Source organism: Xenopus laevis, chromosome 1S (genome assembly GCF_017654675.1).
Source record: "Xenopus laevis strain J_2021 chromosome 1S, Xenopus_laevis_v10.1, whole genome shotgun sequence".
Lineage (NCBI taxonomy): Eukaryota > Metazoa > Chordata > Amphibia > Anura > Pipidae > Xenopus > Xenopus laevis.
The window spans coordinates 120603539-120630936 of NC_054372.1; positions in this window are offsets into that span (position 1 = coordinate 120603539).

Genomic DNA, 27398 nt, shown 5'->3' on the forward strand with positions numbered 1-27398 from the left:
AAAATAAATTGAAAAGTTGCTAAGAATAGGCCATTGTATAACATACTAAATTTTAATTAATGGTGAACTACCTGTTAAAGATAAAATGCAAATGATGGAAAAAAAAGCCTTCCATCTCACTCAATGCTGACATTGACATGCTTACATTTACAGCAACAGGCTCATATGGGCTGTACAGAAAAGCTCGTTTAACAAAAACCAGCTCTAGGAAAAACTTGTATGTAAACTAAGGATGCACTTATTTTAACTTTTCAGAATTTGTGATTTAAGCTGAAAGCAAATATACTGCAGCCTTTGTGTTGGGATTTATTTATCCACACGGGGCAAATTTGCCTGTGGGCAGTAACCTGTGGCAACCAATCAGATAGTTGCATTCACTGTTCTCCCTGCAGCTGACTGACAAAAGACAAACCCTGATTGGCTGCCATGGGTTTCTGCCCATGGGCAAATTTAGCAAATGTTCATGAATGAGTCTATGTATGCTATGGGAACAAAGTTAATATAAAGCGCTACTCTTCTTAAAGGTTAGTTCACACGAGGAAATTCAGGGACATTTTGTCGCCTGGCGACTAATCGCATCGTCTTCTGAGCGACAATCTCCCCCAACTGCCTTAGCATGTTTTCCCATAGACTATAATGAAAGGTCGCCTGCGCTAATGCACAAGCGACGATGCGTTTTCCATAGTCGCCCGAAGTTGCCTCCGTGAGTATTAGTTAAGTGATAAAGCAAGGGATGATAAATGTTCACATTGTATGCGGAGGATAATATATAGCAATACATACAAGGGACACTAGGTGGCTCAGAGAACTATGGAACAGGTTTACATAGTACTCTGAGCCAAGCTAGAGACACTTTATAATCCTTCATGAATTGAGTTTTGTACTTCTCCAACGGAAAAAGGAAACAACAATGTAAAATGGATGCATCAGTATTAAAACTGCAATTTTCAAAAAGGAATTGAGTTTGGATATGATTACATGATATAATAACCCAATTACAGTATAATAACAATTATGTAATTTACATGCTACAGGGATACAAATTAAAATAAAAGAAATAATTGGAGGTTAAGGGAGCACTACCAATCACCCTCTAGAACCAGTAAGATGGTGTGCAGGGTTGAATTATATATAGTAATGGAAGGAGAAAAAGGAAAGCAAACCCTAAAAGGTGCACCTCCCCATCGTTGGATCCGATGACTCAAAGAACCAATTAAAACTTATCTTTTGTTGATATTAAAGTTAAAACAAAAAGTCCAGAAAAAATTAATTAAAATGAATGTTAAGACAAGGGGGATAAACGGACTGTAGTTAAATTGCGCGATATATACAAGCCGTGAGGTGGAGATTCGACCAATCATAAGGTCTTGGGATAACCACGGTACATGGATGGGGGTTAGTAATCAGTTTACTGGAAAGCAATGGGTAAAAACCTGATCCTCATAGTTTCCCTTACTTGATTCCCCATCCACCCCTTCACCCTCAGTTTAACTCTCCCAGTTCCTTGGAAGGGGAACCAAGTGAATGCTGTACCAAAACAACAAATCGTATGAACACCAATAAGGGTCACAGACCCATACACATGGAGTCTCTCTGCTGCACACTTCGCAGCCATCAGGATTTGACCCTCAGACGCACCCCCCCCCCAATTCTATCAGGAAGATGTGCAGGTACCACCGAATACTCCCAAATTCTACCCCAGCAAGGCTCCGTTGATTGCCCTCCCCTTCACCCACAGAGCGTCCCTCCCGGTGTCGCCGTGGATCAAGGCCTGTAGAAAGCCGTATTGGTTTACACCCCCTGCCTAACCAGTCTAAAAAGCGCCTGACGGCTCGCTCGCGGCAGGCTTTTGTCAACTTTGACAACTACTTTAGTTAGGATTAAGTTCTCCTTTAAGAATGCAGATTTACTATGGAGGTGTTCCTCGATACTCGAGGTGTTCCTCAATACTCCAGTATGAAGATACCCTTTAATAGGTATAGCAGGAACCAGAATGTAACCAGAGTGCTGCAACCCAAGAGACATTTTGTTTAAGACCATTTCTTCCAAAATCTGATTACTGCATGTTTTGTGCATTGTCCTAAAATAGTTATCACCTGCTTAAGAACCACTGGCAAAAATCAATTTGATTTTATGCCACATTGGATAGTATGTATCACCTACCAAATTACGTGAAGGCTTATCCTGGAGTGTGTACTTTATGCTCTACCAGAAAGGGTTATGTTTGTGAAAAAGTGTTACATCTGTGAGATTAACACAATAACTTGCAACTGCTATTCTTTCTGCATTTGTCAGGATCATACCTCGACTGCTGACATTCAGTCTGTCAGTTTGCATGTTCTTGTCTGTGGGATTTGGGCCTGTATTCAACACAGCTTATTCGCCATCCAGAGTGTAATAAGTGTTCAGTGCTATGCAATTATGTGTGTATGCATACTGTATCTACACTTGTGAAGGTGTTCGGTCATTATTGTCTCTAAGCTGTGTCTGTGTGTTGGTGTGCATGAAGAACATTGTGTTCATTTTCTACATATTCAGACTCTTCCATTTATCTGTGCAGATAGTTTTTAAAAGAACACACAAACGATCATTTTTGTGCACATAAAAATATCAAAGGGAGCAGTTTGTGCAGGACTGATTTAATCATTAATCAGGACCAAATTGTGTACAGAGGGAATTTTCTAATGTTATATAGAACAGAATGAGAATGCGATTTATGGAATCTCCAAATAAATCGAATGGCGAACAACTTAAAAAGCAGAGGTACAATGACTTCCACAAAAATTAGGTCAATTGTCAAGTAGAACCCAAGGATATTTCTGTACATGTCACGCCTGCAATACTATCTGGAATTGTATCACCAGTTTTCTGATTGGGCAATTTAATATTTCTGTTTTTTTCATGCATTCCTTTCTATGCTTGGAGGAAGGCTAAAATATCTCTTCTTTACCAGGTACTTATCTGGAGGGACAGATATTTAAAGGAAAACTATACAACGAACAATGTAGGCCTATGTAAAAATATATTGCAAAAAAAAGCTCATATGTAAATATAAATTTTTTTAAACATAATTTTTAGTAGTATGTGCCATTGGGTAATCCTAAATAGATAAAGAAATAAGGTGCGCCCCCTGGGATCCTATGATTCACAGTGCACACAAACTAACAAAACATGTTAGGTCACATGAGCCAATTAATTGACAAAGTTCTGTCTTTTGCTTCCACACTTCTTCCTGTTACAGTTAGAGTTGCAGTATTGGTCAGGTGATCTCTGAGACAGCACACAGACCATCACAAAATGGTGACTCAGGGCAAGAGATGTAAAAAGGGCAGTATTTACTTAAATATATATTCTAGTTTGGTAAGATTCTTCCAACTTCTTTGCAACTTAATATGTTATAAATTATCTGTTGCTTAAGTATTCATTTTGGGGGTAAAGGTTTTCTTTAAAGTATCTGGCCCACTCTTCATACAAGATGCCCAATTCCAACCCTATCTCTCTATCTGTCTGTCTCTGCTCACCTTAGGCAGCAGCCCCCAATGCTGCTCCCCTCAATCAACCCTGCACTTACCTTTTTGCCGTGGGAACAAATCAAATGGGAGCCACATTGCTAGCAAAGAGAGTGCTACTGTACTCAATGCACTTTTGAAGATATAAAAGATGGATAACATTTATTGGATAACACCTTATGCAAAATGTTCAGAATTACAGGAAGGCCATCTCCCATAAAGTATATTTTAAGACTGATTTGCTTTATTTCTGTAATAATAATAATAAAAACAGTAGCTTATATTTGATGGTAACTAAGCTGCATGAATCCATTTAAGTGGCAAAACATTTAACATTTAAATGATTTTTAGCAGATTTAAGGTATGGTGATCCAAATTATGGAATCCAGAAAACCCCAGTGTAATGGAAATAGAGGTTTCTTCCCAAGATGGCGACGGCGTCCAAGATGGTGACGGCGTCCAAGATGGCGACTCCTGGCCCTACCATGTGGATCCTGCTGGTCACAGCACTATGACGCCTGCGTCCTCCCGCCTGCCGATTGGTCGCCCGCGACGGAATGGTCGCCGGCGTCAGAGCCTCAGGACGCCAGCGTCAGGGTCATGACGCCATTGCGCCCAAACTTTGGCGCCAAACCTGGCCTATATAAAGCCCACTGGACACTACAGACATTGCCCAAGTATAGGTCTTACTTCGTGTATTCCTGGGTGTGTTTATTATTGATTGATTCCTGTGTACCAACCTTGCCTGTTATTTCGGATTGACCCTTCGCTGCCTGGATTGAACTTTTGCCTGGACTTCGACTATTCTCTTGCCTCATCCTCCTGTTACCACGAACTTTGGTTTGTTACCTGCCTCCTCCTTGGTCCGCACTCCAACTGCGCCTTCGGGCCCTTACACTATACTTGGGCCATGGACCCTTCTGAGGAGGCCTCTGCTCAGCCTGACTTCGGAAGAGCTTTCCGTGGGATAGCCTCACGCATGGAGGCCTATGAAGCCCGGCAGACTCACTTTGGCCAAGTTCTTGAAGCCATTTTGGAGAAATTGTCTGCTCTCACTCCTACGGTCCAGGTTCCTGCCTCTGATTCGGCCACTATTCCTGTGGCGCCAGTTCATGTCTCCGAACCCCGTATTCCGGCACCTCCACTCTTCAGTGGTGATTCTGAGGCTTGTAGAGGGTTCATTAACCAATGTGAGATCCAGTTCACACTGCTACCCCATCAATACGTCTCGGAACGTGCCAAGGTGGGATACATCATTACTCGCCTGACTGGTAAAGCCTTGGAATGGGCATCACCGTTGTGAGAGACAGAGGATCCCTTAATCGATGACTCCAAGGCTTTTATCCGTGATCTGCACACTGTGTTTGATGCTCCCGGCCGGGCAGCGTCCGCCTCTTCACGCCTGTTCCAGATTCGTCAGGGAACACGTTCAGTGCCCGAATATGCGATTGAATTCCGCACATTGGTTGCTGAGACTGGCTGGAACAATGACAGTTACCATGCCGCTTTCTACAATGGGCTGTCTATGCGCCTCAAGGACGATCTGGTCTCTCGTGAGTTGCCTACACGCTGGGAGGATCTTATTGCCTTGGCAGTCAAGGTGGATACTCGACAAAGAGAACACCAAGCTGTTAAAGAACGAGTAAGGAAGTTTCAACCCCCCCCTGGCTCCTCGCTTCCAAAGACCTTTTCTCCCCAGCACTGCTGCATCTTCTTCCTCGGCTCCTGTTTCTTCTCCCGCTCCCACTGAAGAGCCTATGCAGATTGGACGTGCTCGTCTTTCTGAACAGGAAAAGTTGCGGAGAAGGGCTGCAGGACTTTGCTTATATTGTGGAGGCAAATCCCACTTTGCCCATGAGTGCCCAGTGAAGTCGGGAAACGCCAACGCCTAGGTAAGTTTGGGGAAACTTACCTGGCCGGAATTGATCATCTTCCCCAATCCTCTGCTCATCGTTTTCTTCTTCCGGTACAGATCCAGCTTGCATCCAAGATCATTTCTACTCACGCCTTCCTTGACTCCGGCGCAGCTGGAAACTTCTTGGATAAAGCATTTGCGGAATATCATTCCATTCCTCTACAAACCTTGGCTGTACCACTCCGAGTCCTAGCCATTGATGATCGGCCACTTTCTTCTGCCTTCATCTTCAAGTCTTCGCAAGAATTATCTTTCAAAGTGGGCACCTTGCATACTGAAAGACTTTCGTTTCTGCTGATTGATTGCCCGTCAACTCCAGTAGTCCTAGGACTTCCCTGGTTGCGCATCCATAATTCATATATCTGTGCAATATTTGGCTTGGAGGCTGCCAGGGATACGGATGCACCCAGCAAGCAAGTAAGTGGTGTGCGGCTAAACACTATTGTTGTGCATCCATAATTCTGTCATTGACTAGTCCGCAACTCAAATTTGTCGCTGGAGCTTCTTTTGTCAGCAGAACTGTCTTCCGGCTCAGCCCCTTGTCAAGATTTCTTCCGTGGTTCCTAATCCCTCCATCCCTCCCGCTTACCAAGACTTCTCTGATGTCTTCAACAAGAAATCTGCTGAAACGCTTCCTCCTCATCGGTCGTACGACTGCCCTGTCGAACTTCTTCCTGGCACTATGCCTCCTCGTGGACGTACTTATCCGCTCTCTCCATCTGAAACTGCAGCGATGAAAGAGTACATCCAGGAAAATCTCCTACGAGGCTTCATTCGTCCATCTTCTTCTCCTGCTGGTGCGGGGTTCTTCTTTGTTGAAAAGAAGGATGGCAGTCTACGACCTTGCATCGACTACCGTGGCTTGAACAAAATCACTGTAAAGAACCGCTACCCTCTACCTCTCATATCCGAGTTATTTGATCAGCTCAAGGGTGACAGCATTTTCACTAAGCTAGATCTTCGTGGGGCCTATAATCTCATCCGGATCAGAGAGGGTGATGAATGGAAGACCGCGTTTAATACTCGTGATGGGCACTACGAGTACCTCGTGATGCCTTTTGGACTCTGTAACGCTCCTGCGGTTTTTCAAGAGCTAGTTAACTACATCTTCCGGGACTTGTTGGGTCAAAGTGTAGCCGTTTACTTGGACGATATTCTAATTTTTTCCTCTAATCTCATTGAACATCGGATCCAGGTGCGGGAGGTCTTATCTCGATTGAGCAAGAATAATCTTTTCGCCAAACTTGAAAAATGCTCCTTTGAAGTTTCTTCAATCCCCTTTCTGGGGTATATTATTTCCCAACAAGGCTTCAAGATGGACCCAGCAAAAGTTTCAGCGATCCAGGATTGGCCCCTCCCCACCAGCACCAAAGCTATCCAGAGGTTTATTGGTTTCGCCAATTATTACAGACAATTCATCAAAGTCTTTTCGTCCAAGATCTCTCCAATTCTGTCTCTTATCCGGAAAGGTGGGAAACCTCAATGTTGGTCCTCTGAAGCCTTAGAAGCGTTCAAAACCCTCAAAGATTCCTTTTCTTCTGCTCCTATCCTCAGACACCCTGACCCTCTTCTACCATTCTTCATTGAAGCTTCTGATGTCAGGGCTGGAGCTGTATTATCCCAAAGGTCCTCGCATGATGGGAAATTGCATCCTTGTGCTTTCTTTTCTAAAAAGTTTTCTTCCCCTGAACAGAACTATGATGTAAGAAACCGTGAGCTGTTGGCTGTCAAATTAGCGCTAGAAGAGTGGAGACATCTGTTAGAAGGTTCCTCTGTACCCTTGTCTATCTTCACTGACCACAAAAACCTTGAATACATCCAGTCTCTCAAACGCCTTAATCCCAGGCAAGCTAGGTGGGCACTCTTCTTCTCTAGGTTCAACTTTGTTATCACGTTCCGCCCTGGTTCCAGAAACAAGAAGGCTGACGCTCTCTAGAAGCTTCGTTCCTGAAGACACTTGTTCTGAGGATCCTGAACCCATTGTGCCTCCTACCAAAATCATTGCTGCTTTATTTCCCACCATGGCTTCCCAGTTGCTATCTGCACAATCTTCTGCTCCTGACGATACTCCTTTGGGAGTCGCATTCATCCCTCCAGAACTTCGCCTTTCTATCCTGTCACAGTCCCATAACTCCAAACAGGCCGGCCATCCTGGAATTAAGAAGACTACCGAACTTCTGTCTCGCCTGGTGTGGTGGCCTTCACTCCGGAAAGAACTTTGTTTCTTCCTGCTCCACCTCTAAATCTGGTCACTCCCCTCCTAAGGGACTACTTCTGCCTTTACCCATTCCTTCCCGACCTTGGACTCATTTGGCGATGGATTTCATTCATTGTGGATTTACCTGTTACCCTTGGGCATACGGTCATCTGGGTCGTGATCGACAGGTTCATTCCCCTGCGCAAGTTGCCTACTGCTCAAGAACTTTCTAAATTGTTTATTCAGCATATCTTTCGCCTTCATGGATTTCCGGCTGAAGTTGTTTCCGACAGAGGTTCCCAATTCGTTTCCAAATTTTGGAGATCCTTATGTAAAGCTCTTCACATTTCTCTCCAGTTTTCCTCTGCCTACCACCCTCAATCCAATGGAGCTGCAGAGAGGGTCAACCAAGCATTAGAGCAATTTCTTCGTTGCCATGTGTCTTTGTGTCAGGATGACTGGGCAGATCTACTCCCTTGGGCTGAATTTGCTCATAACAACGCTATGCATGCTTCCTCCGAGAGGTCCCCATTCTTTTGTGTGTACGGTCAGAATTCCAGCATTCCCTCAAGATCTCCTTCTCACAAACGTTCCTGCTGCCAATGATCAAGCCGCTCACATGCTCGCTATCTGGCTCGCCACCAAAGCCAATCTGGAAAAGAGTTCTCTTTCCCAAAAGAAATTTGCCGATAAGAGAAGAATTTCTTCCCCTCAATACAATCTTGGTGACAAAGTCTGGTTATCTACACGAAACATTCATCTTAAAGTACCTACTCCCAAACTCGGTCCCAAGTTCATCGGTCCTTTTCCAGTTGTCGAGATTATTAATCCTGTGGCGGTTCGTCTTCAACTTCCCCCAGAGATGCGGGTTCCTAATGTCTTCCATGTGTCTCTTCTCAAGCCTGCAATACCTTCTTCTTCTGCTGCTCCATCCTCTCCTACTCCAGTTCTTGTCGATGGTCACCCGAATTTCCAGGGGTGTGTTGCAGTACCTGATAGAGTGGAAGGGGTTCGGTCCTGAGGAGTGCTCCTGGGTGAGAGATTCTGACGTCCATGCTCCCCTTCTTATCCGAAGATTTCACAAACAGTTTCCATCCAGTCCTAGTCATGGTGGTCCTGAGGCCCCCCCTAAGGAAGGGGGTACTGTAATGGAAATAGATGTTTCTTCCCAAGATGGCGACGGCGTCCAAGATGGCGACTCCTTTCCCTACCATGTGGATCCTGCTGGTCGCAGCACTATGACGCCTGCGTCCTCCCGCCTGCCGATTGGTCGCCTGCGACGGAATGGTCGCCGGCGTCAGAATGGGCGCCGGCGTCAGAGCGTCAGCGTCATGACGCCATTGCGCCCAAACTTTGGCGCCAAACCTGGCCTATATAAAGCCCTCTGGACACTACAGACATTGCCCAAGTATAGGTCTTACTTTATGTATTCTTGGGTGTGTTTATTATTGATTGATTCCTGTGTACCAACCTTGCCTGTTATTTCGGATTGACCCTTCGCTGCCTGGATTGAACTTTTGCCTGGACTTCGACTATTCTCTTGCCTCATCCTCCTGTTACCAAGAACTTTGGTTTGTTACCTGCCTCCTCCTTGGTCCGCACTCCAACTGCGCCTTCGGCCCTTACACCCAGGTCCCAAGCAATCCAGGCAGTGGCGGAGCTACCGGGGGAGCAGGAGGTGCAAGTGTACCAGGGTCCGCACACCCTGCAGGCACCCCGGCAGTTCACGCTAGCGTGTAAGTGCTAACAAAAACGCTTAGAGGGGTCAGGGGGGCCCGGCTGCACCCGGGAAAGACGCACCGTAGTTCTGTTACTGATTCCTGGTAATAGATCCTATACCTGTGGCTAAACAGTTTCTGCAGCAAACAGAACAAGTATTCTTCAATGTTGAGTTTCAAATGTAATGTGATTAAAACATGGTCCTAATATATAATATATATTTAATATATTTAATATATAAATATGCTTCTTCCTTAACAATAACACAATAAAATGATAGGACAGAACCCAATCAAATTATAAAACAGATTAGGGAGGGGCGGTCCCAAACACTGTCAGATAAAAAAGGGCTGATCTAAGTGGAAAACATGGACTGGTAGAGAACAAAGAAAAACAAAGAATACAATATTTACAAAGTGTAATAGCCTGCCCAAGTTAGTTTGTAGGCCAACCCCAAACCCTTTATGTGCATCTTTTCAAATATGACTGTTTGCAAAAGATTTTTGATGCTGTAATTTGAACTTGGTGCAGAATAAATACATATAAATTAATAAAAATATAAAAAAACAACAATGTTCTCCTTTTCTGCTTGTTTTAACAAAATCTTACTCATCACAGATATGTGTGTGTGTGTTTCTTTGTGTAGTGCATTGACCCATTTCAAAGTGACAGATCTATTTCTGGATTCATGTCATATGATTTGTTGACATTAACACTGGCCATAATTAAGTGACTGATCATCATGCAGTTGTAAGCCTTCCTTTATTTGTCTATTATGTTGATAACACCAGTAAATAGCCTCTCTTGGTGGATCTATTTTTGTTATGAAAAGACATGAAGAGTATTGAAGTTGCTTGAGAAAAAAAAACACTTCTAAAACCTACTATGCTCATTTGCTTTAGTGAAGAGACCATAAAAAAAAGATTTACTTTCATTGTTCTACCACCATGCAACTCAAGGTGCAATGTGCAGCATTCTTTTGCTCGAGATGGCCTTGACCAGGCGTTATTAATAAGGTCCATCATCCCCATATCCTGCAGTAATGGCCCAGTCTCCCACCAAAATTCCTTTTAACACACACATACATAGAATTTCCTATACGAGGTAGGTTAGTTTCTCTCCAGGCCTTATCTTTTAACAGTAATTGTAGCTGCAGGTTTTCAATAATATTTTGTAAAGGTGGATTTGCCATCTTTGGCAGTGGGCTGTATTTCTATGTGTGTATAGTCTAGATGCTATATGTTGTGGTGGGAGGACTTACATTTTTCACATATGAATGATGAGTGATATCCCTGCAGTGAGCACCAACCATTTGGTTTTTTGGTGTGCTACCACCATTAATGGGGACATGGTCTTAAAAGTTCTTGTGGTAACATGGATGTGGTTTAAAGTGGGTGTGGTTTAAAAACAGGGAGTGGTTAACACTGGCTTCTATTATCAGTTATCCAGCATGTAGGCCAGAAAAGTTCCAGCCCTACAGAAGTTGGACAGCACTGCATTAGAAAATCATGTAAACATTAAATAAACCCAGTAAGCTGGTTCTGCTTCCAGTAACAGTTAATTATATCTTAGTTTGGATCAGGTAATGTTTTATTATTACAGAGAAAAAAATAGTTTTATTTGGGTAAAATGGGATCTTTGGGAGACAGACTTTCTAGAATTCTGAGCTTTCTGTATAATGGGTTTCATGATAATGGATCCAATAATGTACTGCCAAACCGACATTCTGTAGGCTGCCAGTGCACATATGGGCTACCAACTAGCCAGTCACAGTCCATATTTAGCACCCCCAAGGAACTTTTTGCATGCTGTTGTTCTCCAACCTTTTTACATCTGAATGTGGATCATGGGTGAAAAAGGTTGGGGACCCCAGGCTTAGACTTATTTTTTTTTAATCTGAAAATGGATATGCCTAAAATGTAATACATTTATTCAGAAAGTTAGGAAACATTGCATGGGACCCTTTTATTGGCACTTTTCCCTTTTGACAGAAATTCCTATAGTATCTGGCCATGAAGAAGTCATCTGCCTCTGTACTTTTGGCCCAGGATGTGAACTTTGCATCTTGCTTTTGCTAGCTTTTGGGAACACATATACTACTTACTGATTAAATTTTGCTGTAGAAACATTGGACCTTGAAAAGAGGAAGTTTCGTTCTTTGAAGCAATGTTCTTGATAATATTTTCCAAAAAGTAAAAGTTTATTTTGAGGTTTCCATTGACCTCTGCTCAGATAGCTGAGTGGCATCACAGCTGAAGCTACTGTAGGGCAGCAAAATATTACCTTATTTATTATTTAAAAAAATCATTTAATCGGATCGAAAACAAACATGAAAAAACATAGCAAAAATTCGAATTATACAATTTTTCCGGATTTTTTCCCTAATCACTTAATCCATAATCACTTAATACAGAGCAGACCACAGAAACTTCCAAATAGGATAGGGACCTCTCCCACTGACATATACAACATCGGTAGGTCTGAGATGCCAGATGCTTGTGGGTTTCCCTTTTTAGGCATTCATATGTATCTTCAGGTTGGATCTCACCGAGATGCTCCTACTGCGCATGCGCCAAAAAGCCAGTCAAAGCAGGAAGAAGATCGCGTGGAAGAAGATGGTGCCTGTGAACTCCGTGGACTGGACCTGCGCAGAAGGGTAAGTAACAAGTTAGGGGCACTTGCCCAGCGGGACAGGTAGGCCAGGGGGGAGGAGGGAGGGTGGGGAGGGTTTTTGCGACGACTGGGTTTCCTTCTCCTTTAAAATAGTGAAGCACAGGGTCTGTCTGAAAAGTAAACCGACTCTCTGTCTAACACAGTTCATTTACCTCTGAAAGGTAACAGTAAATGCAAAGTTCAGTTTATGTCCTACCCCCAAGGACTTGTAATAACAAATCGGTAACGTTACTTTTTCCAAACTCCCTTTGCCTTGAAAAATAGCAGCTGGCCACTAAACAAGACCTGACCCATTTATAACCTTATGGTGGAGCAATACGTCTGTACTTATTGCTGCTAGTCCCCTTCTGTCAAAAGCCATGTAAAGGGTATTATAAAGCAGCCATGACATTTAAAAGCTATCTTGCTAATAAAGGAAACAAAAGAAATCAACATATGTAACAGAGAATCTGTTAATTAGGTCTGGAAGTCAGTCATATATAAAAGTGTCATTTCAATTGTTACTTATTCTAGCCCTGGCAACCCTGGGAAGTCATACCATTTGGTCAGTTACTAGCCTATGGGGGTGGACATACGTTCACATTAACTAGGAAATATCTTTCATTGTAAAAGATATTTCATTGAATAATCATTACGTTACACCAACAGTATTATAAACTGGTTACAGGTACAGTACTATTATGGAAACAGCTTCTATTTGATATATTTATCTGATTGCACAGGCCACACAGTACTAAGGTTTGGTCTGGAACTAGTAGAAAAAGTTATGACAAATATATAATTTCTCTACTATGTTCATGTAAAATGTTATGGCCATAATATTACTGGCATAGTACATAACAACGAGGGCCATAAAAAAAACTTAAGCTGACATCCTCTTGTATTCATATGGGAGGAGTGTCCAGAAATTGCTATAATTAATAGGACCTTTCTGGCCAACTTTCCAATTGTGATGTATATGTATGTTTTACTCCTTGCCTTCATTACTAGAAATTCTATAATTTGGTGATGTATATGCCTTCTACGTTTCCTCCCTTTATATTTTGTAAACTGTTTGCAACTGTATCATTTATGTCTTTTTTTGTACTTTTGTATACTTTGTATACGTTTTATTTTGAGAGATTTTCGTAGAAAAATAGTATTGTTTCCCATATAGAGTGTTTGTAGGAGATAGGTGCCCCTAACTTTGAATACAGGTATGGGACCTGCTATCCAGAATGCTTGGGACCTGGGGTTTTCCGGATAATGGGTCTTTGTGTAATTTGGATCCTTATGCCTTAAGAAAATCATTTAAACATTAAATAAACCCAATAGGCTGGTTTTGCTTGCAATAACGTTTATAAATATATTAGTTGTGATCAAGTGCAAGGTACTGTGTTATTATTATAGAGGAAAAGGAAATCATTTTAAAAAATTCAAATTATTTAGATAAAATGGAGTCTATGGGAGATTACCTTCTGTAATTCTGAGCTTTTGAAGCTTTCTGGATAATGGTTTTCCAGATAACAGATCCCATTCATGTACTTTAAACGCCACAGTTTTCTTGTGATGCTCTCAAATAGAAGACCCAGCCCTGAGTCCCAGGTGTGGCCCATGCTGTACCCTAGACTGGCCTACCAAGGGTTAACCCACTCCTGTCCTTGTGTGTTCGTAATAACAAAAATACAAAATGGCTTGCATTCTCTTATAAATACCAGGAGATCTCTCTCCTTATTCAGCAAAATAGTTTTTTCTGTATAACAAATTGACTGGCCCAGTCTGTCCAGTTTTAACCCCGCTGCAAAGACAGACATGTAAAGAGATTCAGTTGAGGCGGCAACAGAGAAAAAAGAAAACATAAGACAATAAAAGCTCTGTGAGTTGTATTAGCAGTGTCATATTGATGATTTTGAATATGGACTGAGTAATGGAAGGGAAAAGCAACTAATTGAACAGGATTCTTAGTTAACCAGCAGTTACCACCTGGCGTAATACAGACAGTGCGCTTCAGACGTGAGTGGTAGTAAAAGGAGAGCTAAAGCAAAAGCAGAGCTCTGATCTTGGTGGTTTTTGCCAGGGTATATCCCTGATGTTGTAAATGCCCAGTGTGTCACAGTACAGAAGATCCAAACCTTCAGCACTAGTATATGTAATACTAATTATGGTTCCTAGATGCTAACTTCTGTGTAAGGAGGACTTGTCAGAACAAGGGAGCAAACAGCATTAACACGAGGCTTACTATTCAGTGCACAAGGGTTTTACAGAAGGTTTCAACAAAGCCTAAATATAAAGATGCTGTTTTTTTTTTTTTATGGTTTCTGGCCATTTGACAGAACTGCAAACCATCCTCTTTGGCATGTGATGCTGAAATCTGCTACTGGATAATCTGATGAGCATTTAGTGCTAGTTAGGGAACTATGTAAAATGGGATACAAATGCAGTACCATCACAGTCTTCATATGAAACAAATCATATGAATTCAAGGAGAAATTAATGTAACAAAATTCAGAAAATGATGAAGTTGGCCTATGTAGGAAATTAGAAGCAGCAAAAAGGTATACTGCATTGGATACAGTATATGCCTTTCATACTGAAATGGTTAGTATGACAAAAATAATGTCGCTCAGCATAGTACTTCAGTGCAATAACACACATTGCATTTTCTTTGATTATATCAGCTCTTTTGGGTATTGGTCATGCCATGAATACTTTGCTTACAAGGAACTTCAATTGAACTCTATTGTTCTTGCAGTTTCTTCCATTTTGTTATTCGCGGTAGAAATGTACCATTGTCAGATTTATAAATTCTCATGCAGTTAATGAGGTAGTGTGAAAAAATAATAATAATCTGATAAGGAATGGGCAGCATATGGACAATCTGCTTATGCAGACAGCTTGGTGCCCAAACATTGTACACCAAAAAGTAAAGGCTATCTGTCTTGTTAACCATAACAAGAGAAAACCAATTATAAAGGAGGTTTGACAGGGAGACTGGAGTTTCCTAGATTTGGGTCTATGTTGAATACAAACATCTACGACCAACAAATTGTCACAATAGGTGGGGGCAGTCCCTGGCAATTAGGAAAAGCTGTGAAAGAATGATTTACATTTGGTAGAAGAGGCAAGCTAATAATAATTATGGGAAGAATCCTCTCTATGGGGCAAAAAGGGATCCCTGGACAGTTTAACTGGGGTGCAGAAACCCTGAGCTGGAGGAAGTGTTACATGGTTGATCAGCTGTATGCTGATTCCCAAGGAAGTGAGTTTGACATTATATCATATATTATTCATTTGACATTATATCATACATTATTGGCTTGAACAATGTTATATTATGTTGGAAATGTATAATGCGTGTCGATTTATGTTGAATAAATGATGTGGCCATTTATAGTGTTGGAATGTCTGTACTCCTTGTTGCCTCATCCATGTCTACAGTTTTGCTTGTGTCACTCATTCTTTACAGTTTCCAGCCTTTACCGTGGTAATAATTAATCAGCATACAGTTAGCCCTCCAGAGATATTTTCCTGTGGAGTATCTGGCACAAAAAAAGTATGAGCTGCAAGCTGATATTGTGAGTGCAATTTTTAAAAGTGGGTGGGTCTGGCAATTTAAGCATTGGATATTAAAGGGAAGTACCGTTTCTATGATGACTTGGTTACTTCTGCCTTTTAATAAGGTGTGGCCTGTCATCTTCCCTTCATATATTTGTATAAAGACAGATTCTTCTAATACCGTGCAGTTTCTTCCTTCGTCCTGAATGAGAACACAGGTAGTTGTTACTGAGCCATGGACACAGTGCAGCAGGTCTTCAGAGGCACTTTTGTACACTCAACCCAGATATGTCCTATGGAGATCTTAGAAAACCATATACTGGGGATTGGCAGCACCGGGAAAGTAAGTCTGTTTTATATATATATATATATATATATATATATATATATATATATATATATATATATATATATCTATATCTATATATCTATCTATATCTATCTATCTATCTATCTATCTATCTATATCTATATATATATATATATATATATATATATATATATATATAGATATATATATTAGCATTTCTCTATTTATGTACTGTACTGTATGTCTGCAGCAAGAATACCCTGCAGCATGGAAATGTGCACTTTAGATTCCGGTTTCAAATTTGGATCTGTTTATTGCCTCTATGTCTGTCATTAGTTCAAGCCAAAATGTGATGTCACTCCACTGCAATGTTGTAAACTAGTTACACAAGGAACACGGTTTCTGCATAATTCTAGAAAGCTGAAATTTTCTTGGAAAAGTTTTTCCTGACACTCCATATATCCTTCCAAACTGGAAACAGATCATGTTAACCAGTGAAATCTGCCCATTTGTAGTGAGAACAATATAAAGAAAATCTAAAAAAAAACATTATACAGGGTACATGTCTTCCTTTGTGGAACCCTGAACTTCTTTGGCAATGGCTATCAGCTTTTTGTTAAGCAAAGACAGTAATTAAGCAGTTTTGAATGACTCTCACTGTGCTTTTACTGTGTTTCTAAATACTGATGTATGTCTACAATGAACACTATAGCTAACCCCTGCCCTGTTGCTGGTGTAAAGTACAAGCAAATTGACATTTAAAGTTTGTCATGTATAATCTAACTTTGTATGCTGCAAACCCCATTTTATCTGTTTTTTTTTGCATTTAGAAAAAGGAACCGACAGACAGCTTTGAATTTTTAAATATGCAAATTTGTAAAAAAACATTCTTGACTCACCCTAGATGGCTTGCAGGCTGGTCCTCCAAAAATAAATAGAATATCAAATCAAAGGGGAGCAGAACCAGTTTGAGACCCTCTGCTTTAAGTGCCCTTTAGTGCTTTAACAAGTGTTATATTCTGTAAAGGTGAGACATCTGTAGCTGGGTCACAGCCATTAAGCAACTGTCAGTTGCTGCAGGAGTAGAAGGGATTATATATGCACTGGTGGGCAATGGACTAAAAGCAGGACTGTTACCTTTTGGAGTAGGCATTTTATAAAAAAGATGAAATATGTAGCTTACAAGTTAACAAACTTTAGCAATGTTTATTAAATCAGCTGTTTGAAAAATATTTTTTCCTGACAAGATACTGGTAATATCAGATTGCTGAGATGCTAGAATATAAGCACTATACTGCAGTGCTGATCTCTTTTTAGTTAATGTTTTGTTCTGTGACTGCAGAAGGCCTTTAATAAATTATATTCTGGACTCTGTATTAGTACAGAAGAGGTTCACAGCAGCTGGTAGTAGAACAAACTTTACTTAGGACTAAATATGGCTGAACAGGTTGTAAGGAAGGAACAGATAGAGAGGCAGGTGCTGTAGCAATATGATATATTACAACATATCATAAAAATTTAAAAATGTGGACACTAGCAGATGGTTGCCACATCAATAATTATCACAGTATTTTTTATTTTCTTACTTAATTACTTGGAAAAGGAAGAGAGGGAATGATCAATGCACATTCCCTGTACCCCTGTATTATTTATCATTTAGGGGCACATTTACTTAGCTCGAGTGAAGGATTAGAACTAAAAATCGTTCGACTATTCGACCATTCAATAGTCAAAGTACTGTCTCTTTAAAAAAACTTCGAATACCTACTTCACCACCTAAAACCTACCGAGCACCAATGTTAGCCTATGGAGACCTTCTCCATAAGCTTTCCTAGCAATTTGTGATCGGTTGGAAAATCGTTCGATCGACGGATTAGAATCCTTCGAATCGTTCGATTCGAAGGATTTAATCGTTCGATCAAACGAATTTTCCTTCGATCAATTCTGATTTTTCAGGATTTTATCGAGTATTTTCCCACAACAGATTTTTTCGAGTAAATGTAATGATAAAAATACACAGGAGTTTGGTCAAAGTGGTTTAAAGGGGTTGTTCGCCTTTGAGATAACTTTTAATGTGATACAGGGCGTGATATTCCGAGCTATTTTGCAATTGGTTTTCATTTTTTATTATTTACAGTTTTTGAGTTATTTAACTTTTTTATTCAGGAGCGCTTCGATTAGCATTTTAAGTTATCCGGTAGCTAGTGTCCAAATTACTGCAGCAACCATTCCCTGATTTGAAAGAAACTGGAACATGGATATCAGTGGGCCTGAATAAAAAGACAATTAATAAAAATTAGCAACAACAATACATTTGTAGCCTTACAGAGCAATTGCTTTTTAGGAGTCAGTGAAGCCCATTTGAAAGCTGCAAAGAGTCTGAAGAAAAAGGCAAATAACTATAAAAAAAAAAATAATGAAAGCCAATTGAAAAGTTGCTTAGAATTGGCCATTCTATAACATACTAAAAGTTACCTTAAAGGTGAACCACGCCTTTAAGAAAATAGTGAGAAATTTTCAGATTTTAGAAATAACCCCCTCTGTAGGCATAAACACACAAAGTAGTGTTACACAATCCTCACTGTTTTTTGTAGCATTTGGTGCCGACTGTGACTCTGTCTACTCAGGTCCGATCCATACTTCCAAACATATTTCAGAAGCACTCCGATATAGTCAGAATTCAATTTATTTGTGCAACAAGTGAAGTAACGTTTCGGGCTTAACCAGCCCTTTATCAAGCTTGGGGGGGAAAAGGGAGGGGGTGATATCACTCCAACTTGCAGTACAGCAGTAAAGAGTGATTGAAGTTTATCAGAGCACAAGTCACATGACATGGGGCAGCTGGGAAATTGACAAAATGTCTAGCCCCATGTTAGATTTCAAAATTGAATATAAAAAAATCTGTTTGCTCTTTTGAGAAATGGATTTCAGTGCAGAATTCTGCTGGAGCAGCACTATTAACTGATTCATTTTGAAAAAAAATATTCCACTTGGCTATGTGCCTCAAACCCATTTTACACCTGTTCTACCCATTCAAACTGTATAAATACAATTTATACCATATACCCACCAAACTGCTCTTTTTCTGCCTACAAGCACCAATATTTTGAAAATTGATTTTCGATACAACCGAAACTGGGGCAGCATTTGTATTAATCCACTTTAAAATATATGCCAGTTATATAATAATTATTTTCAGCGCCAGAATTTTGTACTTTTACAAGTGCATAGATGGCTGTTTAAAGCAGATATTCTGATATTAACATTTGTTCTACATGTCTGTTAGATTGCCATGCTATTGCCTTAGAAGAACAATATATATCCAGACAGATAGCATACACTCACAAAACATCCAGGATGCTTTTGCAAAAAGAACTATACACAGCACAGAACAGCAGACAGAAACAAAGAGAAAATAATCTACATATATATAATCTATATATATATATATATATAGTACATGTAGTAGTAATTTATAAAAAGAGTAGAGTAGGTGAAATAGTTTTTTGCAGATCAGATATGTCCAAGGTAACTTCTGAGGGGGTAGGCTATAATCTATATAATACACAAGAGCCATGAATATCATGTAAATAATATCCTTATAAATGGTGACTCGTGATGTCATCAGGTATAAACTGTGAGTAGTGATGTCATTTTTGTTACATGACTCCTAAAACTTGTGTATTATAATAAATAAAGTACCCCTGTTGGAAAATATGGAGGATATTAGAAGTCACCTCGGAGTTCCATGAAAACTCCTTGTGTCTTAAAATATCCTTATATTTTACAATAGTGGGTACTAGGGATGCACCGAATCCAGGATTCGGTTCGGGATTCGGCCAGGATTTGGCCTTTTTCAGCAGGATTCAGATTCAGCTAAATCCTTCTGTCTCGCCGAACCGAATCCGAATCCTAATTTGCATATGCAAATTAGGGGCGGAGAGGGAAATCGCGTGACTTTTTGTCACAAAACAAGGAAGTAAAAAATGTTTTCCCCTTTCCACCTCTAATTTGCATATGCAAATTAGGATTCGGATTCGGTTCGGTATTCAGCCAAATCCTTCGTGAAGGATTCGGCCAAATCCAAAATAGTGGATTTGGTGCATCCCTAGCGGGTACTTTATTCACTATATAATCTCCTTCCCCTTCTTATGTGCCTCCTTGCGTCTATTTTGCTCCTCTCCTGTCTCCACTTTGCTCCCCTTCCATTTCTTATTTATCCTCCCTCCCATGACCTTTCCCCCTCACTTTCCATTTGATTTATAAATGCAGTGGAATGACCAAAGTGCAGTTTTTTCCCAGGGTTCAATCATTATTCCAGCCACTAGGATAGTTGAACCTGCCACAATTGGTGTCAAAAACAACACAACTGTGCATGTTTGCAAATCAGATGCAGACTCTTTTAGCATAGGTCTGCATGGTTTACATGGTAGAGTGAATTATTTGCAGTGTAAACAGTTTAAATTAGAAATAAAACTACACTATTAAAAAATATGACAGATTCCCTTTAATGCTTCGAACCCCAACTCTTGGATAATAAGTGTGCCTCTGGTGGCTGCTTTGACTGCTGCAACCTAGGTTTAAATAATAAAAACTCTAAGGGGCAAATTCACTAAGATGCGAAGTTGCGCCAGGCGCAACTTCGCCGCACTTGGCCGCACTTGGCCAGGCGTAGTTTCGCCAGGGCTCCGCAAATTCACTAAAATCCGAAGTTGCGCACAGGGGTAGCGTAAGGTTGCGAAGTTGCGCTAGCGTTGATTCGCTATATAAAGCGAAGTTAAGCTAGCGAAGGCTAATTTGCATACGGCGCGAAATTCAAATTTCAATGGAGGAACACGTATCTGCACTACAAATGCCTAGAAAACCTTCAAATCAGCAAATAAAAATTTTATTTTGCCCTACACATGTGCCCACTGTCTAGGTAAGTTGCCATGAGTCAGGAAATGTAGGGGGGAGGAAGGGGAGCCCCAAAAATGTTTCGATCTTTTTCAGCCTATCAGCCATCATGTAGAAAACACGCCAGTGTTTTTTTGGGACTTAGAAAAAAAATTGACTTTTTTTTAAACAATCCCTATCTACTCTATTGCGCTTCGCCAGGTCTGAGGTGGCGAAGGAAGTCTAGCGTAAAAGGTAGCGTTCAGTACACTGCGCAAGTTAGTGAATTTGCGTAGTTTCGTCGCTAGCGAAGATTCGCCTGGCGTAAGGTTGCGAAGTAACACTAGTGAAACTACGCCAGCGTTCGTTAGTGAATTTGCGCAGAAGCGAAAATGCCAAACGCTAGCGAATTAACACTAGCGTTCGGCGCTTCGCGGCTTAGTGAATTTGCCCCTAAATGCTTCCCTCCCTTTGTAGCAATAATATATTGCATCAATTAAAATATAGCTTTACTGTATATAAACCACAGATACATGACCAACCTGTCAAATAAAGTATTAGCAATGTCACCTGTGACCCGTCTACTTAAAAGCTGTATAAATGTATGTATTTATAATTATTGTATTTCTTTGAAATATCAAAATGTAGTTTATAATTTTAATTATTCTATATATATATATATATATATATATATATATATATATATATATATATATATATATATATATATATATATATATATATATATATATACACAGTATATATATAATATTAACTATGCTGTAAATGATAGCAATAAATTTGTTACATTTTTTATTTTAGATTTTATTTATAGAACATGCTGAGAAGGAAGCTCAATTGGCTCTGAAGTGGAAATTTGATAACAGCAAAATTGAAGATCTTGGACAAAAGTAAATTTCTCTATATTCACATGTATTACTTACCTTACCCAGTTTCAGTGATTATACTGCTAGATGTTGCCAAGGTTTACTTTGATAATTTGCTTATTATGTTAATCTTTTTACTGCCAATTAAACATTATTTTTCATCATTTGGGCATTACACCTGTAGAGTCTTCTTCAGTCACATTCCCATTTTCCCCAGTTTTGTGATGCTTTATGACCATTTACAAGCATATGCCTTGCAACACAATGGGGCTTATTATATACTTTGCGCAGTGCAGAATGGTTCGTACAGTAAATATAATTATAAAGCTGGATAAGGTGATTTATTTAATGGGCAAACAGATTTGCAAATTTTTATTAGCACTGCGAATGTCCATAAGAGCTTTTTAAATATGGCAAAATCACCAATTGTGAATATTAATGCTCACACTCTGCGTTTGAGTTACACCACGACTTTGGTGGCGGAGAAAATATTCACAATACAGTTTTTCAAATTACAAATTTAAATTATTGTCAACGCTATTTTGAAACACGGCCGCTTCCCTGTCCTGTCTCATTTGTGAATATTTGTGCACAATGCGAATTTGCATAAACCAGAAAGACAGGCACAGCAGTACAATATTGTAGTGTTCAGGGAAAAACATAGAAAATATTGTGATTTGAAAATAAATCACAAGGAATAAAACATAAAAGAGCAATTGGAAAATGTCTTATGTATCACTTTAGCCTGGGTCATATTAAATATTAATCTGTCATCTAGTGACCAGGTATTTATAATCAGACACTCAAGCTTAAAAATGAGCACAAGGGTGCATAATGACCAAACTCACACTCTCCGTAATATTTATATATTTTTTTTTATAGTATATACTTTTTTTTTGAAGTTGTGTTTAGATATAATTATGTATTCTTGTGTTTTATTTTAGCTAAATTCTTTAAAAAATGAAATAGAAAAGTTTTCTGCCATTTACTAACACTTTTTGTTTTGAACAAATATGTTATTACGGTTTATGTCATAAGAAGCCATTCAGCAGCCTTTAAAAACGATTGCATTAATAAGCATGTTTATATATATATATATATATATATATATATATATATATATATATATAAAATTTATAGAAAGAAGGCTGTTGCACGCAAGGGACTTTTGTCTGAAGATAAAAATTTACATTTTATTTAGATCGACGTTTCGACCCTCACGGGGCCTTTATCAAGATACAAATAACAGGTTTATCCCACATATTTATAGTCACACATATGCACCTCCCCCGTTAAACCACCCCTACCAAAAAGTGTCCAATTTCAGGCCAACAAATCCCATGATCCTCGCTGGGACGGTGATCAGTGCTGCCACCTAGGGGTAAAAACATGAAAAAATCCCAAAATGTATAAAAATAAGTATTTAGGTTTAAAACAAATTCAACGTTCATCCAGATAAGATACATAGGAGCAATATTCGTTTAGACCCTTAGGGGAAGCGGTATTAAGTTTTTTAATCCAAAATGTTTCTTTTTGCAATAATAGGCGGCAACGGTCGCCTCCTCTTCTTGGGGTGAGGATGGTATCTATACCCATAAATCGGAAAGTTGGGGGACCATGGCCTTTTTCTAAATAATGTTTATATAAGGGAATATCAGTGTATCCCTTTTCAAAGGCTGCTCTTAGTGACGACCTATGATTTCCCATGCGTTCTCGGATAGTATTTTGGGTTTTGCCTACATATGTTAATCCGCATGGACATATTATAATATAAACTACATGTGTAGTGGTGCATGTTATACGATGCCTGATTTCTATCTGTCTACCTGTGTGTGGGTGATAGAAATGTTTACCTGTGATCATGTTTCTACAGGTTGTGCAGCCTGCACACCTGTAGCAACCATTCTTGAGTGGTGCCAAACGTAAAGGTGACACATTGTAACATTTTAGGGGATCTGTTGGCATCAAAATGTCTTTGAGGTTCTTCCCTCTCTTAAAACCCCACATTGGTCTTTGTTTCAAAGTGTTTGGTAGGTGATTTTCACTCGCTAAAATCGACCAGTTTTTATTAATGATATTTTTAATGACAGGTGTAGATGAATTGTATTGGGTGGTGATTACCATTCTTTTGGGTCTATTTTGTGTTTCCGCTATGTCTTTGGGTATATAATTCAGGGCTTTATTCATTGCTCGATTCAGGGTTGTAAAACTGTAACCCCTATCTAGGAATCGGTCGTAAGTTTCCTGTAGCTGTTTGTTGCAGCAATCCCTATTTGAATTATTACGGATAACCCTCAAAAATTGGGAAAAAGGGACACTATCTTTGGTTGAAGGTGGATGGAAGCTATTATAATGTAAAATAGTATTTCGATCCGTTTTTTTACGGTGTAATTTATAGCCCAATCCACCTTCTTCCATTGTGATTGAAATGTCCAAGAATTCTATAGCTTTGTCCCCGATTGAGAGGGTGAATCGTACCGGTGTATCTAGGCTATTTAGTTCTGCCACCATATTTTCCAGGGAAGATTGGTCACCCTGCCATAAAATAAAAATATCATCGATATAGCGATAATAACTAATGATATTCGATTGATATTTAGGCATTATATATCTATTTTCGTATAGGGACATATAACAGTTAGCATAGGCGGGTGCCATGGTTGCACCCATCGCTGTACCCTCTTTCTGTAGGAAAAAATGATTTTCAAAGCGAAAATAGTTATATTTTAAGGTCAATTTTAGTAGATCACATAGAAATTCTATGGGAGGGCCCTCATATTCCTCAGAAGATTCTAGCACTGTTTTTACAGCCTCCACACCATCATGATGGGGAATGATGGTATACAGGCTACTGACATCTAGTGTAGCCAGAATGAGGTCTTGCCGGGTAAATTTGATTTTGTTAATAAAGGATAAAAATTGTGGTGTATCCTTTAGATAAAATGGTAATTTTTGTACAGGCTTCTGGAGGTAAAAATCAATAAAGATACCACAAAAGTAAAACAGGCTATTTCTTGAGGACACAATTGGGCGACCCGGAGGATTTGTAGTGCTTTTGTGAACCTTTGGGAGACAATAAAAAATCGGACAAATTGGGAATGAAGGTAGTAAAAAATTATATGTGTCTCTAGAAATCCATTGGAGATCCACAGCTTGGTTTAAGGTGCCTGTCAAAATTCTTTTGTATTCATTTACTGGATCACCCCGTAATTTCTGACCATGTAGGTCCAAATCAACTTCCCGTTTCTTTAGGTTTAGCAGACTTTTGTACACATCTTTCATGGAGGAAGTAAAAGTTTCTTCGGTGTGAGAATGGCATGATCCTTCTTTGAAGTGTGTGCAACAGTCTTACAAGCTGTATACAATTGGTTATTCGGTAACCGACTGATTAGCACCACGATATTCAACATTTGAAACACCTACCCTCTAAAGACATCCTACCAACATGGAAGATTTCTGTGAGAGATCAGGCCAGAATCTTCAATATGCAGAAACCTGGCATATTTCAGAATCGGAAGCGGAAAAAGTGTTATGGCAACATTCTCACACCGAAGAAACTTTTACTTCCTCCATGAAAGATGTGTACAAAAGTCTGCTAAACCTAAAGAAACGGGAAGTTGATTTGGACCTACATGGTCTCTTTCTGTCTGACTATTTCCGTGCAAAGAAAATACCGCGTGGATTTCGGATACGTAATACCCCCACGATCGGTCGTACGAACCCAGACTTCTGTCGTAAGTGGATTGGAGTATTAAACAGATGCTCCCTAGACCTAATGGTCTTGGTCATCGAAGAGGCCGGAAATGAATTAACAAAAGTACGTAAAGAAAAGGCAACTGTAGAAACCTCTAACAACATTGTGCTTAATGACACAAATAATACTGAAATGCTTAACACCTTAAAGAAAACTGTGGATAACTACAGATTGGATTTATTGAAATTTAAAAAAGAAAAAATGCGTATAGTTGATGAGGACTATAGCCATCACAGAGTTTACCGTTGGCTTAATGGCGGAGGAGAACCGAGGCAACGCCGCTTCAATCGACCATACGACGGTGCACGCAGATGCCAGCTGACGCTCAATAGTGACGTCACTTCCGGGGATTCCGGATCAGAAGCGGAACCGAATGCTGCCAGCGGCGCCGAGGCTCCAAAACCACAAACCCAGATGATTACAAGACAAAGGGGTCTTTTTTCCGACCAGCCGCCCCTCCAGGAACGTGTCCTAACAGCGCCCATATTCAGCCCTACAAGCCAAAGAGGAGGACACGCAGAGGGCAAAAAAACAAGAGGTCGTCCACCACGCAGTCAGCGATAATACCGATCTTCAATCTCTCACACCATACGCTCTCAAATGGTGAGTTTTCTTTGCTCTCCAAAGGAGCTAGCTTCATTCCCACTGTGCAGTATAATGATTTTGATTGGTCTATTGAACAATATAAATTGGGACGCAAATTAAGATTACTAGAAGAATTTGGGGATTCCAATACAGACAACATTCTACATAAATGGAAGCTTAAAAGTAATTATGATCCAAGTTCAAACAATAATAGTATCAAATCTTTTTTACAAACTGTCGAATTCGAAACTAACAATAGACTGAACAAAAATAATAAATCACATGTGAACCTAACCAAAGAAGAACGCATTGCCATTGTAACCCTGAAACAAGATCATTCAATTATTATCAGACCCGCCGATAAAGGTGGAGGGTTGGTCATATTGGATTACAAGGATTACCATAATGAAGCCATGGGACAATTAAATGATATTAAAACCTATCAGAAATTACGGGGTGATCCAGTAAATGAATACAAAAGAATTTTGACAGACACCTTAAACCAAGCTGTGGATCTCCAATGGATTTCTAGAGACACATATAATTTTTTACTACCTTCATTCCCAATTTGTCCGATTTTTTATTGTCTCCCAAAGGTTCACAAAAGCACTACAAATCCTCCGGGTCGCCCAATTGTGTCCTCAAGAAATAGCCTGTTTTACTTTTGTGGTATCTTTATTGATTTTTACCTCCAGAAGCCTGTACAAAAATTACCATTTTATCTAAAGGATACACCACAATTTTTATCCTTTATTAACAAAATCAAATTTACCCGGCAAGACCTCATTCTGGCTACACTAGATGTCAGTAGCCTGTATACCATCATTCCCCATCATGATGGTGTGGAGGCTGTAAAAACAGTGCTAGAATCTTCTGAGGAATATGAGGGCCCTCCCATAGAATTTCTATGTGATCTACTAAAATTGACCTTAAAATATAACTATTTTCGCTTTGAAAATCATTTTTTCCTACAGAAAGAGGGTACAGCGATGGGTGCAGCCATGGCACCCGCCTATGCTAACTGTTATATGTCCCTATACGAAAATAGATATATAATGCCTAAATATCAATCGAATATCATTAGTTATTATCGCTATATCGATGATATTTTTATTTTATGGCAGGGTGACCAATCTTCCCTGGAAAATATGGTGGCAGACCTAAATAGCCTAGATACACCGGTACGATTCACCCTCTCAATCGGGGACAAAGCTATAGAATTCTTGGACATTTCAATCACAATGGAAGAAGGTGGATTGGGCTATAAATTACACCGTACAAAAACGGATCGAAATACTATTTTACATTACAATAGCTTCCATCCACCTTCAACCAAAGATAGTGTCCCTTTTTCCCAATTTTTGAGGGTTATCCGTAATAATTCAAATAGGGATTGCTGCAACAAACAGCTACAGGAAACTTACGACCGATTCCTAGATA